The sequence below is a fragment of the Carassius gibelio genome, chromosome B3 (genome assembly GCF_023724105.1).
Source record: "Carassius gibelio isolate Cgi1373 ecotype wild population from Czech Republic chromosome B3, carGib1.2-hapl.c, whole genome shotgun sequence".
NCBI lineage: Eukaryota > Metazoa > Chordata > Actinopteri > Cypriniformes > Cyprinidae > Carassius > Carassius gibelio.
The window spans coordinates 10,090,798-10,105,826 of record NC_068398.1 but is presented as its reverse complement, the minus strand read 5'-3'; the positions used below and the strand labels follow the sequence as shown (position 1 = coordinate 10,105,826).

Genomic DNA, 15,029 nt, shown 5'->3' with positions numbered 1-15,029 from the left:
TCCATAAAATATACGGTAAAAAAACGGCAGCTGTGGTTGCAAGAATTATACTGTAAAAAAAAATACGGTAACACCGTTTTTGGTTTAACAGTTTTATACCGTAAAAAATACAGTTACACTGTTTTAGGTTTAATGTTTTTACCTTATATTTACAGTTTAATACCGTAATTTAACTGATATAATATTAATATACGAACTTATTGAAATACTGAAATCTGTTTGGTACCTTTGTATTACACTGGTAACCACCAAAAGCAGGTAGTGACGAGAAAGTTATGTGATGAAACAAAGCCTATCACAAGCAGCTTTTAAATAATAAGATACACAGAAGGTGCACGGTGTCATTCACACAAGCACTAAACACCATCATGGTGAGACTCATTAAACTGAAATATGCAATAAACATTAATTTAACAACATTTTATGTAACATACAAACCTAATAAACATAACAGATAAGAAGAAATTGAGAAGAAACAGTTGTTTCAAAGAAAAAAACATCAAATTTAAACAAAATTTGAAATGCAACGCAGAGAATTCTGGGAACGTAAGTTTACGGTTTTTCCCTGTAAAGTTTACAGGAAATTACCGTTAACCGGTAAACAGGTTTGTACTGTAGCATTTTCACAGTTCTTTACCGTTAAAATCACAGTCATTTTTTTACAGTGTATATGTGTGAAAGGGACTATCATGGCAGCTCATCTATTCCACTCTTGCCATGGGCTGTATTGTGCATTCCAGCATGTGAACAACCAGAGCTGGCCAATCTTCACATTTTTTTGAGAAAGCCATATTTTCTGGTAACTGACGGTTTCTGTGCCTGATTAGGAGACCAAACGCCCACTAATGTATCGCCCACCAGTGGATGAGTAACGCAGGAAGCAGCATCTGGATGTCAGATGCGGGTTGATGCAACAGTCCCCACAATACAAAATGTTCTCACATAAAACCTCTTCAGTGGCCTAAATATGTTACTTGGTGACCAGAGTTAGCTTGGGCACTCCCAACCAATCACAGAGCTGATTCCTTTGGGTACGCACTGTGGTGATGTCACTTTCTTGAATACAGGAAACAAGGAACGACCATTAAAAATAAAAGTCCTTATCATAATCCTTCAATAAGCCCAATGTCAACACTCACCCATTAGTGTCACTAAGCGAGGCCATGACATCAGCCAGCACCCTGATCATCGTCAATGACATCATCGTAGGTCAAGAGCATATCCTATACCTGGCTGGCTGTCGTCTTCCTGATCTTCAGACCCAAGAGAGACAATGGAGTCAGAATTAAATACGGGTTACAGCACGAGCGCCTGTAGGCTAAGTCTGGACTGAAGTAGCCTGCTAATGGTCTCACAACAGGGAAGGGGTGACAGAGCAACATCAACAGCTGCACTAAGACCTTCTTCATCACATCACCCTTGAACTGCACCATTCCACAGAACCTACGGTCAAAGAACCAATCAGAGAGAGAGCTCAGACATAGTGACCAATCACAAGAGAGCAGTGGTGGACGAAGTACACAAATCAAGTACTTGAGTAAAAGTACAGATACATATGGTAAAATATTACTCCAGTAAAAGTAAAAGTACTCCTTTTTCAATTTTACTCAAGTGAAAGTACAAAAGTACTCAATTTTTTATGTACTTAAGTAAAAAAGTACTGCAAGATAGATGTTTGCAATTTTACATAGGCTACTTAATTTAATTTTATATTAGCACATTTTTTTATAATCCTACTGCTCAAAATACCTGGGATTTTTTCCAAAATAACCACTATATGGAGTCAAAATATATTTTTGTTGTTGATATGGACTACGCTGATGAGAGTAATGCTCACTGTGAAGCTTACACTGTGATGTACCTGAGAGAAAACAGAGATGACCATCTGATTTTCACCAGTAAGAAAAAAGTATTTTAAAGTTAGTTGTTTTACAGAACATCAAAGTTACAGTACAGACCAAAAGTTTGGAAAACTCATACAAAGAGTTTTCTTTATTTTCATGACTATGAAGATTGTAGAGTCACACTGAAGGCATCAAGGTCTATTTGAGCAAGAAGGAGAGTGATGGGGTGCTGCGCCAGATGACCTGGCCTCCACAGTCACGAGACCTGAACCCAATCCAGATGGTTTAGGGGTGAGCTGGACCGCAGACAGAAGGCAAAAGGGCCAACAAGTGCTAAGCATCTCTCGGGGAACTCCTTCAAGACTGTTGGAAGACCATTTCAGGTGACTACCTCTTGAAGCTCATCAAGAGAATGCCAAGAGTGTGCAAAGCAGTAATCATAGTAAAAGATGGCTACTTTGAAGAACCTAGAATATGACATATTTTCAGTTGTTTCACACTTTTTTTGTTATGTATATAATTCCATATATAATTCCACATGTGTTCATTCATAGTTTTGATGCCTTCAGTGTGAATCTACAATTTTCATAGTCATGAAAATAAAGAAAACTCTTTGAATGAGAAGGTGTGTCCAAACTTTTGGTCTGTACTGTATATATGACATGATAATAAGGCCTGAAGTTAGGAAGAACATTTTAAGAAAAAAAAAAATAATAATTCATAATGATTTTTTCCTTCTCAAATCTTGTCTGTGGTTTAAAAACACCCCTGGCCAAATGGGGTGCATCTCTTTCCACTTTGATAATTACTGTAGTTACCATGTTCTGAACATCACATCCTTTCTTTTAATCTATCTATATATCTATCTATATATCTATATATCTATATCTATATATATATATATATATATATATATATATATATATATATGTGTGTGTGTGTGTGTGTGTGGCTGAATAAAAATATTTGGACATTTATAAAAATTACATCAACTTAGCACCAACAAGCTTGTTAGCTAGACAGTTAGCATCAGCTAACAATATTTACTTATTTTCAGTACGGTTATGATTAAACATTTATGTCTGTCTACTCTTCTAGTTAATCCAAACAATATACATATGTATAACGTTACTGTCGATAAACAATATAAAAACAGACGTCACATAGGACATTTTAATAAAACTGTTAACATTACGGCAGCGGTGAATTTGAACATGCATGAGTTATTGTATTTAATCTGTGTTGTTTTAAGGTTTTTGTTGTTGTTGTTGTTGTTTTACCTAAAATTGATGTGTCTGCATCGTCTGCACTCGAGCATTTGAGTGGGCTTAAATAGATATCTCTTTACAACGGATTTAGTTCCCAAACAACTGACAGTTTTGACCTAAATATGATTTTCAGTTACAATAATTAATCCAAAATTTCGACATAACTTACTTTTAGCAACATCAGACGCACGCGCGCTCACAAGATCTCCCGGTTCTTACTTCTGTAGACTCGCACTAAACGGTTCATTTGAATCAGTGAGTGGTCGACTCCAGAACAGCTGCAATCGGATCATTCTAATTCGTAAACGAATCGTTTGGTGCGATTCGCGATCCGATTTAAAAATTTCTTTTGAAAAGACTCAGTTCGTTCATGCTGAATCAGACATCGCTTCTGAGTGTCGGAGCACGTGATATAGGGAGTAACGATATGTTTTATGAAATGTAGTGAAGTAAAAAGTACGATTTTATGCTTTGGAATGTAGTGAAGTAAAAGTAAAAGTTGCTCAAAATAAAACTACTCCAGTAAAGTACAGATACTTGAAAAATGTACTTAAGTACAGTAACGAAGTAAAGCTACTCCGTTACTGTCCACCACTGCAAGAGAGATCACACTAAAACCAGGGGACACATTTGAAATCACAGTGTAAAGATGTGTTTATGATAGCAGAAGAAATTGTGTATTGAAAATTGATGAATAAACACATTTAATGTGAAAATAAATCATAAAGGCAATTAGTTTAGTTTAAAATGTTTATAAAGGTATGAGGTGAAGAGATGTTCCAAATGATTTATCCAAAGTAAACAATAATTAAACAAAATAACCAATTAACTGATAGAAATTACTATAATTCAAATTGATTGATTACATTGAGTATTAAAAAGTATATATATATATATATATATATATATATATATATATATATATATATATATATATATATATATATATATATATATATATATATATATATATATATATATAAACAATGCTATGTTTAAATGTGCATTATCTAAGTAAATCTGTGCTAATTTGCATACATTTCCCAAAATAAATTTGAATAGTGGAATTTTTTTTATTTTTTACGTTAAACTTTTTTAGATAGGAGATTTTGGCAGAAATGACTGCATGACAAAACAGTCAAAATATGAATTCACTATGTTTATAAGTTTAAAAAAAAAAGTATAAAATCAGGCAAATGATATGAACAAACGTCTCTCTAAAAACCTTCAGAATACAGATAGGAATACAACTTACAGGTTTGTTGCATGCAAATGCTACTGAAGTGAAAAAAAAGTTTCTGAAAAAAAAAGCTTTAAAGGCATCTCTTACAACTGAAATCTAGAGACGAAAAAAAAAATGCACTTGATAAAGTATTTTGGGTGTTTCTTTCCACTAATATGCAACAATTTATGAAAGGCCAAATAGCTCAAAATCTTTAAATTGACCAGTGCATAAAAAAACTATTTGTTTGCCTCTAGTGTCTTGCCTTTACAGTATTAACAAAACATGAGATATTTTATAAACTTTATTTGAAAAACATTTACAACTATTATAAAAACTGTGATTATGGTGTCCCATGGACACCAAACGTCTCAGGTTACGAATGTAACCATGGTTCCCTGAGAGGGAACGAGACACTGCGTCCTCTGAAGGGACACTATGGGGAACACCTCGTCGTGACCCGTGTCTGAAGCATACTTTGAAAAACGCCAATGTGTTGGCCGGCGACAGCCTCTGACGTCGCTACCGGCACGACTATAAATACGCGCCCGTAGGACCCGTCACTTATCTTCTTCGTGAAGCTTGCGTCCGAAGCATGGCAGGGAGCTAGAGGACGCAGTGTCTCGTTCCCTCTCAGGGAACCATGGTTACATTCGTAACCTGAGACGTTCCCTGTCAAGGGAACTTCGAACTGCGTCCTCTGAAGGGACACTATGGGGAACAGTATACCCACGCCGCCATGCTGAGGGGAGTGCAGGCCAGAATCATGGCAAACACTAAGTACCAACTCTACCATTTCACCGGGAGTCGCCCCTGGGACGGTTCGACGGCTGTCCGTGACATTATCCCTTATGGCCAAAGGCCTAAGCTACATACCCAACTTACCTGAAGGGCCTCGGCCCGGGGTAGAGCTGAAGGCTTGGAATCACGAAAGATTCCTTTAAAGGGATACGGCTAAGAACTTAGCACTGTTTATTACCAAGTCTTGCCTGTCACAAAGGAGGGGCTCTCGTGGCACTCTGATAGAGCAGCTCGTAGATGGAATGGCCCGGGAGCAGAGCAATTGGAGGACGGAACATACAGATGAAGCCTCGGCCACGCCTGTACCATGGCGTCCAGCCCCAATGGAGCTGGATGAGTCAGAGGAAGCCAGAGGGGATAGTGCGACGCTCTCTTGAGCCGCAAAACCGATCCACCCAGGTCTGGCCAACCTCTCTAACTCTACTTCAACACCTTGGTGCGAAGGCGCCATTCCCCGAGCCTCAGCAGGATGTCTGCTCTCACAGTGCGTCTCAAAACAGTATGTAGTACTGGAGCGCTCTGATGAAAAAACCGAGAATTCAGTCTCCCATGAGAGGAGGACTCCGAGCTCCGAGCAGCATGCTCATAGGCGACCCTTTTAGAAAAGGGGAGCGCTGCTAAACTACCGCGAGAATTGCCCACACAGCCCCCCATGTTAAGGGGCGGTGCTTGAGGTGTATTACAAATACACACTGGTTGGATGAAGCCCAAGGAACCCCGGGGCTAATCATCTTAAGAAAGGGAACGAAGCGGAGCGCGTAACCCTTACCGTACAGGATTTTAGAAAGTGCGCAGAGCCTTGCGTGCACACTTACCACTTACGTGGATTTGAGACAGTGCGCAAAGTGTTCACGTGCACACTGACCACCATGTGGTTTTGAGAAAGTACACAGGCTTAGCGTGTGTACAGAAAAAGGTTACCTGACAACCACTGTATGTGGGAGCTCACCTTCAGAGAGACCTGTGAAGCCTACTATCTGATAACCACAATATGTGGGAGTTCACCTACAGAGAGGCCTAGAGAGGCCTACTACCTGTTACCTGATAACCACCTCAGTGGAAGTTAATATGGAACTCGACTCCAGGGAGGCCTGGTGAGGCCTACTACCTGACAACCACAAACCGTGGGAGCTTGTTTTTTTTTTTTTTTTTTTTAGTGGAAACGCACAGCATGCGGGAGCTAAATCTCCAGGGAGGCCTGGTGAGGCCTACTACCTGACAACCACAGTATGTGGGAGCTCACCATCAGAGAGGCCTGGTGAAGCCTACTATCTGAAAAGACCACAATATGCGGGAGTCCACACAGCCCCTCATGTTGAGGGAAGCGATGCTTGGGGTGTATAACAAATACACACTGGTTGAATGAAGCCCAAGAAACCTCGGGGCTAATCATCTTAAGAAAGGGAACGAAGCGGGGCGCGTAACCCTTACCGTACAGGATTTTAGAAAGTGCGCAGAGCCTTGCGTGCACACTTACCACTTACGTGGATTTGAGACAGTGCGCAAAGTGTTCACGTGCACACTGACCACCATGTGGTTTTGAGACAGTACACAGGCTTAGCGTGTGTACAGAAAGGTTCCTAAGCATCGCAGAGGCGCTGGATCGCACGGGAGAGGCGAGCTCCAACCCTCAAGCGAGGGGAGCATCACCTGAGGCAGTACATACAGAAGGACTCCGTAACTACCACCTCCCCGGATGCGCCAAGCGGCCAGGCGGCCCCTCAGGGTGACCTGGCCGGATATCCATGAAATTCCCTGCAGTGCTATGCCAGTTCTGACGATCAGCCAGGCTCCTCGGGAGGGGTGTGGGACGAGCAACCGCAGAGCGCTTGCTTCCCGCACGTGGAACTCGCTCCGCGGTGGGTGTCGCGCCCTGGGGGGGGCGAACCCACGCGGCACGGCCGCCTGCCGAAAGCGTGTGATCGTGGCCAGAGCACAAGGCTGGAACTGAGCACTGTAAAAGGAAACTCACAGAGTCTGTAGAAGACATAACCACCAGCAACATAACACCCATAAGCAGAAAGGGTTCACCCTCCTGTACTGGAGTCCCGCTTTACGGGGCGTCCCCTTTTGGTCCGGACCGTCAGTAAGGAGGTCACTATGAAAATAGGACCAACCAAAAACATAACAGGTCCAGGATAGGAGACTGTTATGTGAGAAACTTTCCACCTAACCACGATCAGGTGGAGCGCTGGTGGCTACACGGGAATTAGGCAGGGGAGAAATGAAACAGAATTTAAAAACATCCAAAAGGAAGTGACAAACTCCTAGGTATCGCTCTGATCCAGACGAGAACGCTGCCCCGTCTGAATCACATCCTTCAGACCCTGCTTACCTCTTCGTGACCCGCGATTCCTCTTGCCCCTGCCCTCAGGCGGGGGAGGAGCACGAGCCGCGACACTAGCCTTCTGCGCCCGTCTTCGATCCTCAGATCGAGATGGGCCAGGACCCCTTTGTTGTTCGGGCTCTGCTACTGCGTATGATTTACCATTTAAGCGGGATGTATCCTGGAAGGGCTTAGATGGCAAAGAGGGAGATTTTAGAGAGGATGTTCCCCCACTGAGAGATAGCAAGCCAGCATCTCTTCTACAGGGGGCATCCTCTCATAGCCGTCCTCGTGCATGCCATCGATATCAGCATAACTTGTATGCTGAAACCGATGGATGCAAGAGAAAACGGCCTCTTCCATTCCTTTTCAACTTCTGCATGTAAGTCAGGCAAGAATGGAAGGCTCACCTGGGCTGCGGGCTATGGTCAGAAAAATAACACTCATCGAGTCTACCTCGCGACGTTACCTTTCTGGCACACTTCCATGGCAAGTTTATTTATTTTTATTTTTATTTTATTTAAAAACAATTTTTTTTTTTTTTTTTTTTTTTTTTGGCCGCGGCGCGATCCATAACCTCTAACAGCTCCCCATACGCAGAGCAGGAGAAATGAGCGGCTCAGCCTCAGCTTCTTCACCACTCTCAAATATCTCCTGCTCTTTCTGGTTAGAACCCAGCAGAGCACTAACTTCAGTGTCAGAAAGGGTTAATGACAACGCATCTTCCTCTCGAAGTTCGCTCTCGTTTGCCGCCGGAGAGTGTGAGAGGAAAGTCCCTCTCTAAACTCCTCAGCGAGATCCACCTGCGATCCCCACGAGCTCATTCTCCTCCGTGCCTCGGCAACGGCGGGTCCTGAGCCGCGAGATCCAGATGACAAACGAGAGCGGAGCTTTTCCACAGAAAAACGCTCGCAGTGCGCGCAGATTGCCCCCTCAAGGACATCGCGCGCGTGCTCTTTGCCCAAACAAGAGACGCAAAGACTGTGTGTGTCATCAGGTGTCAAATAACGCTGACATGGATGCACACACTGTTTAAACGCCTTGCTAGTGGATGCCATGATAACCATAATAGATCGCTCTTACCATTCTGGTCGTTTCTCAGATGCACGCTTCAAACAAAACAGTCAATGAAGACGAAGAAGATAAGTGACGGGTCCTACGGGCGCGTATTTATAGTCGCGCCGGTAGCGACGTCAGAGGCTGTCGCCGGCCAACACATTGGCGTTTTTCAAAGTATGCTTCAGACACGGGTCACGACGAGGTGTTCCCCATAGTGTCCCTTCAGAGGACGCAGTTCGAAGTTCCCTTGACAGGGAACTTGTCATGGATGGATCCATATCTCTGCAGAGTTTTGGAAATGCAACTTACACAGCAGTATTTGACAACAACTTCAAATTCTGATTTGATAATCATAAAAATTACACCAGAATAAAACAAACCAACACACACATCTACCCTCAGCCTCCTTGTTTCAATACATGATTCGGCTGGGCTCATCTTAAGTTCTCCCAAAGGTTCTCTCTGTGTGTTTCTGTCATGATATCATCTCTCCTGCCGAGCTCTGGATGGTTTGTGTATCTGAGCCAAGGGAGGCAGTAATGTACACTGGGCTTTCTCACGCTCACCTCTCCTCGCTGGCCAAGAGGTCAAAGCGGCCGTAGCCAGGGGTTGATCCACCATCTTCAGCAAGAAACTCTAGAATAAATATCAAATATAATCTTATCATCTAGTTTGCAGCCATCAAGTTCCAAGAAAGCCATAAATAGACATTACCACATTGCTATTTAATATATAATAAAGTAGTGCTGTCAAATGATTAATCACAATTAATTGCATACAATATATATATATATTATTTTGGATGCAGTTAATCTTGATTAATCATTGGACAGCACTGACATAAAGCATCTTATGTTGGATTTCCAAGCATATATACCGTTACCATACTGTGATTAAATATTTTGGTCATACTGCGCACCTCTTCCTCCATGCATTTGTTTTGTGGCTATGTCATTTTTGCAGTGCAGTTGTACCTGTCAATGCGCGGGTTATCGCTGATGATGCATAACAGCATGTCTCCAAACTGCTGAAGCACTGTGACATCCTGTTGAATGCTCTTCAGGTACGTGAATAAAGACTGAGAGGAATAACGCACCTGCATGCACACACGCAGGACTCAGTAGTGGCAGACTCTTATGTTAATTATTTAATATTTACTATTTGTATGGTAATAAATGTGTTTATTAGCATCACTATTACTAGCATATTCACTGTTTGGTACTTAAGGTGAGACACTGCAGGCCAAAACACTGTTTTTTCAAGCACCTGTCAATTTTGAGATTTAGTTTTTTTTTGGTTTTTCATAAAGTGCTTTTTCAAACTAGTGGAAGGAAAACATCCAAAAGACACTGTTAAGTGTTTCTTTTATAGCACTTTATCTGTTTGTGTCAATAGATTTCAATGACAATACATATTTTTAAAATTAGTTTTTTCTTCAACACTGAGCCATAAATCTCCACTTCAGTAGCACTTACACACACCAAACTTGACATTTTTATTCCTGTCTATATTCTGAAGGTTTTTACATAGGGATTTGTTCATATATATTTTCCTTGATTATATACAACATTTTATTCCACCCAAAATTGTGAAAATATATTGTTTTCTGGCTGTTCAAAAGATTTTCTGAATTATGGAGTGACAAAAAAAGATAACCGGAATTCCCTCTGTAAAAACATTTGACTCTAATATGTCAAAAAAATTAAACAAAAATTTTGAAACTGACTTCATCTAGTGTTCAGATTTTTGTACTAGACATTTATGCAAATTAGCACAAATTTCATTAAATAATGCCTCGTTTGCATATTTAAACATAACATTTTTGAAAACTTGTAATGCAAAAAATGTTTGCAATAATCAATGTAATCAATCAACTGGTTAAGTAAGGTGATAACTATTAGTTTTTTTTTTTTTTGTCCTATTCACCTGCAGTGTCTCGCCTTAAATAGCAAATATTAATGCTTTATTCTGCATAAACATATTTTAGATATCTTATTTGTACCAATAACTAAACTTAACAACTACCTTAATGACTATTAATAAGCACCAAATTAGGAGTTTATTGAGGGAAAAGTCACAGTTAAGTTAGTTAATAGATAGGGTGACCATTTGTATTCATTAATAGATTAATTTAAAACATGGCATTTAAATGAAATTTTCAATTGCAAATGCTTTAATAAAGAATGAATTCTAAAGTAATCAAGTATTGATTCTTATATATGACTCCCCTGCAGCAGTGTGTTATTGTGTGTGTGAGGGGTCAGATGGGGCACGATTATGTGCGGTATCAGTCCAAACTCTGCTGTGTGATCCAGAGGGAGCAGAGCTCCATCATTCAGCATCGAGTCTGTGAGAACTGCTCATTTCTCCAGCAGTTTTTGGCTCAGAGAGATCACACAGTTCCAGGCTGAAGGTGAGAGCGTAGCCTCTACTGTGGCTCTAATCAAATCTCTGCCGGGTCGTGGGCAGAGGGGAGGGGGGTTGGACTCATTTATAGGTCCAGTTGGCAGATGAGTTGACATTTACTATGCGCAAAGTGCCTGTTAAAGGCCTTCACATTATTTTTTCTTCATCAACAAACACTGGCGGCTATAAATAACAAAAGGGCTTAATATCATGCTCTCCCAACAGCCACTGGAGCACGGGCATGGAGCCTAAAACACAAACAAAATGGAACAAAGGACAGATGGAGAAAGAAAATCTACATCTACAGTACAACACTTTATAAACAGAAATAAGATTTTACAACCTGAACTAACCTTGCTGTTTTATAAACTCAAAGGTCAAACTACCTGATATTTATTTGATAGCTACTTTGTTGTGTGTGTTTGCTCCTGTATTTGGTTGATCTGCATCATCTGTCTGTTTTGCATCTACAAAATATATGAGAATGTAAAAAAGTACAACATTAAAAGTAAAGAAAAAAAATAATTTAAAAAATCTCATCGACCATTTTAAATGATATTGTATAAACGAGGGAAACAAATAACAGCAGCTAACAAAACAGAAAAAAACAAAACAAGAAAGAGCATATAGTAAAAACCTAAAAAAATAAAGGAGAAAGGGAATGATCCAGTGTGTGAGCTGGTGAGCTGAAGATCCCTCCAGGGCCTCTCAGTCACCACCGAAAGCATGAGCGCAAATGTGAAGGGACAAGGTGCCAATCCCGCTTGCTCTGTTCCAGTTAAATTTGTTTTGAATGAATCCTGGCCCACTGGAGGAGCTGCGGTTTTGCCTCAAAGCCGTTTACACCCTGTGCACTTTGACGCCAGGATGGGCATAGACTTGCATTTGTGGCAAAATGTCAGTTTATTCAAACATATGTCAGGAATTTTCTTAAAACACCAAGGCATTTCAACACCAGCTTATTTTCGAAAACCCGAAATAACAGACCACTTGTGTGTTGCAACTCTTGCAAATCTGAAATGAAGCAATGCGAAGTAATACTACATGGTCTAATAGTCTCAATTTCCCTGAAACTATTCACACTCCTGACAGCGGTCACTACAGACAGACTCTCTGGAGAACAGAGTGTTGACGGCTCCCTCTGTTGGTCACTGCTGTGTCTTTTATCACCATGCAATTTATTCTAATTGATCCATTTCTGGGACCTCACTGTTTGCCTTATATGGATATACTGATGACTGTTGTCTGGTTTTGTTGTAGATTTATTTTTAATCAAAGTTTTCAACCAGAGGTCTGTCAAATGCATACCAGGGGCTCCAATGAGTTTTATAAAATGTATTATTATTATTATTTTGAAAAAAAAAAAAAAACTGTATGTTTTTACAGCAAGAATGCATTCAGTGAACCTAAAGGTCACATTTCTGTTTATAACAAATTAAGCTTTAAGCCCCAAAAGGGAAAAAAGCGGCGGGCTGGCGGCTGAGGGTGAATTGTTTTTTAATGCTTGTGTTTATGTGGTGTAACCTACTGTAGTGATTGTGGGTGAGGCCACCCACAGACACAGTGAGGCCCAGGAGCGTGTGGTGCTGGTACTGATGCAGCCGCAGAAGCTGTGTGTTGTGAGGGAAAGCCTGTGATGCAGCGTTGCAGTTTAGGGAGTTTCCTGTCTCTCTGCGGCCCTTGTGAAAAAACAAAAAACAAAAAAACACCAGAGGTCAGAGATAAACGTGCGAAGCATGTGGGATGGGTCTCTTATTCAACTACAGTTCAAACTGTAAGCAGTGAAAATGAAAATGTGTACTTTCCAGAAACTTCAATGCAGAAGAGCACCTCCCAGATTTAATGACATAATGTAAGCTAAGTTAATGCCTGATGCATTTGATCTGTTGCACGCAACCCAGAGGTGCCGAGAGGTGTGGGGAGATGCCAATGCACAAGATGTGAACAAAACAACAGACTCCCACATCAGAATAAAGGACACAGAAAAGTATTAATAATTCATTTGTGCTTTACACTGAATACTGTAAATTAGACCAAACTTTAATGACTGAACAAATCTCCTGCAATCTTTTATGGCAATATATATATCCTCTCTGATAGTATATATATATATATATATATCCTCTCTGATAGTATATATATATATATATATATATATATATATATATATATATATATATATATATATATCAGAGAGGACAAGTAGAAAACTAATAGTTAGATAAACAGTCATATAGATTCAGAATTTCAAGCATTTAATTCTACTTCAGAAAACACTTACTATCTTGATCTAAATCGTCCTATTAAAATCGAAGGGAAAACACTATATGTTCTCTAAAAGTAAGAAGCACACAATGAGTTGTATCCAGGGGCGTCATGCACTTAAGATTTTTTTGGTAATGCGACACAGCAGTCACAATAACTGATGTATTGATATATGAATATTTCACTATCAAATACAAAGATATATAAATATAGAAAATATTTTCAGGAAATATTTTAAGTACCAGATAGGGGTGTCATGCCATAAAATAGTTTTAATACGACTGACTTTGTATTTAATGTGACTTTAATAACTATATTGTAAGTTACTAACATGTTCATTTTACAGAGAGCAAAGCACATTTTCACTCCACTTTGTTGTTTATAATTCAGTCAGCGAGCAAGTGAACAAAACGCTGTGTTTCACCGATGACTCATCTGAACGCCTCTGATTGGCTTTTGCATTCACATGTTCAACAGGATCATGTGTGATTGGTTATAAGTCACTGCTGTACAAAAACGTCTGTCTCTGGCTCAGCACCAGCCAAAGGGTGAACGCAGATCTGAATTAAAGGTACAATTTGTAAGATATTTGCAGTAAAATATCCAAAAACCACTAGGCTAGTGTTATATATTTTGTCCTGCTGTTTACTAACAATATCTCTAATGTTTTCAACTACTTTTAAATCATGAGAAAATTCCAATTCTAAAGAAACTAATTTTTCAGATAAATCAACTTAATTCAAAAGAGGTAAACAAATTTAAGTTTTAAATTGTATAAAATTTTATGAATCAAAAATAAAATAAACACTGAACTAAAGATATTATGAAATTAGAACTATAATACTGTAACGCTGAGTCAGAGACGTTATGATCCATAAGCAGCTTTATTTCAATAATCCACAGAGTAAACAGAAACAGGTCAATCAGGGGCGTTAGATACCACGTAGACAAATCACAATCATAAACCTTGACAGAGCGTAGAATCAGGGCTGGCGGCTGGCAGGCAGAGGCGAGAGAACAAGGCAGAGGTCGATAAGGTAGGCGGCAGGGAATCAGAGTCCAATAAACAGTCCAGGTCATACACGGAAGATCCAACAGTGGGGAAACGCTCGGTAATGTCTGCATGGGCAAAACAAGACTTCGCGTTTGAGAGAACAGGGAGAGTTCCTTAAATAGGGGATGAAGATGAGCGACACCTGTGCAGGTAATCAGCCCCAGGTACGGGGTGTATGGGAAATGGAGTTTGAAGAAGGTTAATACTCGGGTGACGGTTCCCTCTGGTGGTGACCCCCTGCGAGCGGCTCCTGACGCGATGAGGTGATCGTCGCCGGGGTCTTCCTCGGGGTCTAGGAGCGGGTCTGTCTGGGTGATCTCGATGGAAGTCCGTGATAAGAGAGGGATCCAGTATGTCATCAGCATTGACCCAGGACCTTTCCTCCGGACCGTACCCCTCCCAATCGACCAGATACTGTAGGACTCGGCCCCGGCGACGTGAATTCAGGATTTCGTGTACCTGATAAGCCTCCTGGCCATCGATGATGAGGGGAGGCGCTCTCTGGTCACCAGCCTCCTCTAGGTTCTCCGCTCCTCTCGGTCCACCAGCGGGCTTGAGCAAGGAGACATGAAAAGTGGGTGAGATACGGTAATGAGATGGGAGAGATAGTCTAAATGATACTGGGGTGATTTGACGGAGGATTTTGAAAGGACCCACGTACCTGGGACTTAGTTTCTTGGATGGTAGTCTTAGGCGAAGATCCCGTGTGGACAGCCAAACCCATTGTCCGGGCTGGTAATCTGGATGAGCTCTGCGGTGTCGGTTGGCCTGATTTCTGGTCCGA

The 15,029-nt window shown here is 40.8% G+C and overlaps 1 long non-coding RNA gene across 1 annotated transcript; it reads right to left on the bottom strand.

Moving 5' to 3' along the window:
- Positions 1-539: 539 nt before the first annotated feature.
- On the bottom strand, positions 540-9,255 carry LOC127951750 (uncharacterized). The gene is made up of 3 exons (XR_008152730.1): positions 9,087-9,255; positions 1,140-1,443; positions 540-1,056 (listed from the first exon to the last, which is right to left on the bottom strand). It is a non-coding gene; the product is annotated as an uncharacterized LOC127951750 (long non-coding RNA).
- Positions 9,256-15,029: the final 5,774 nt, after the last annotated feature.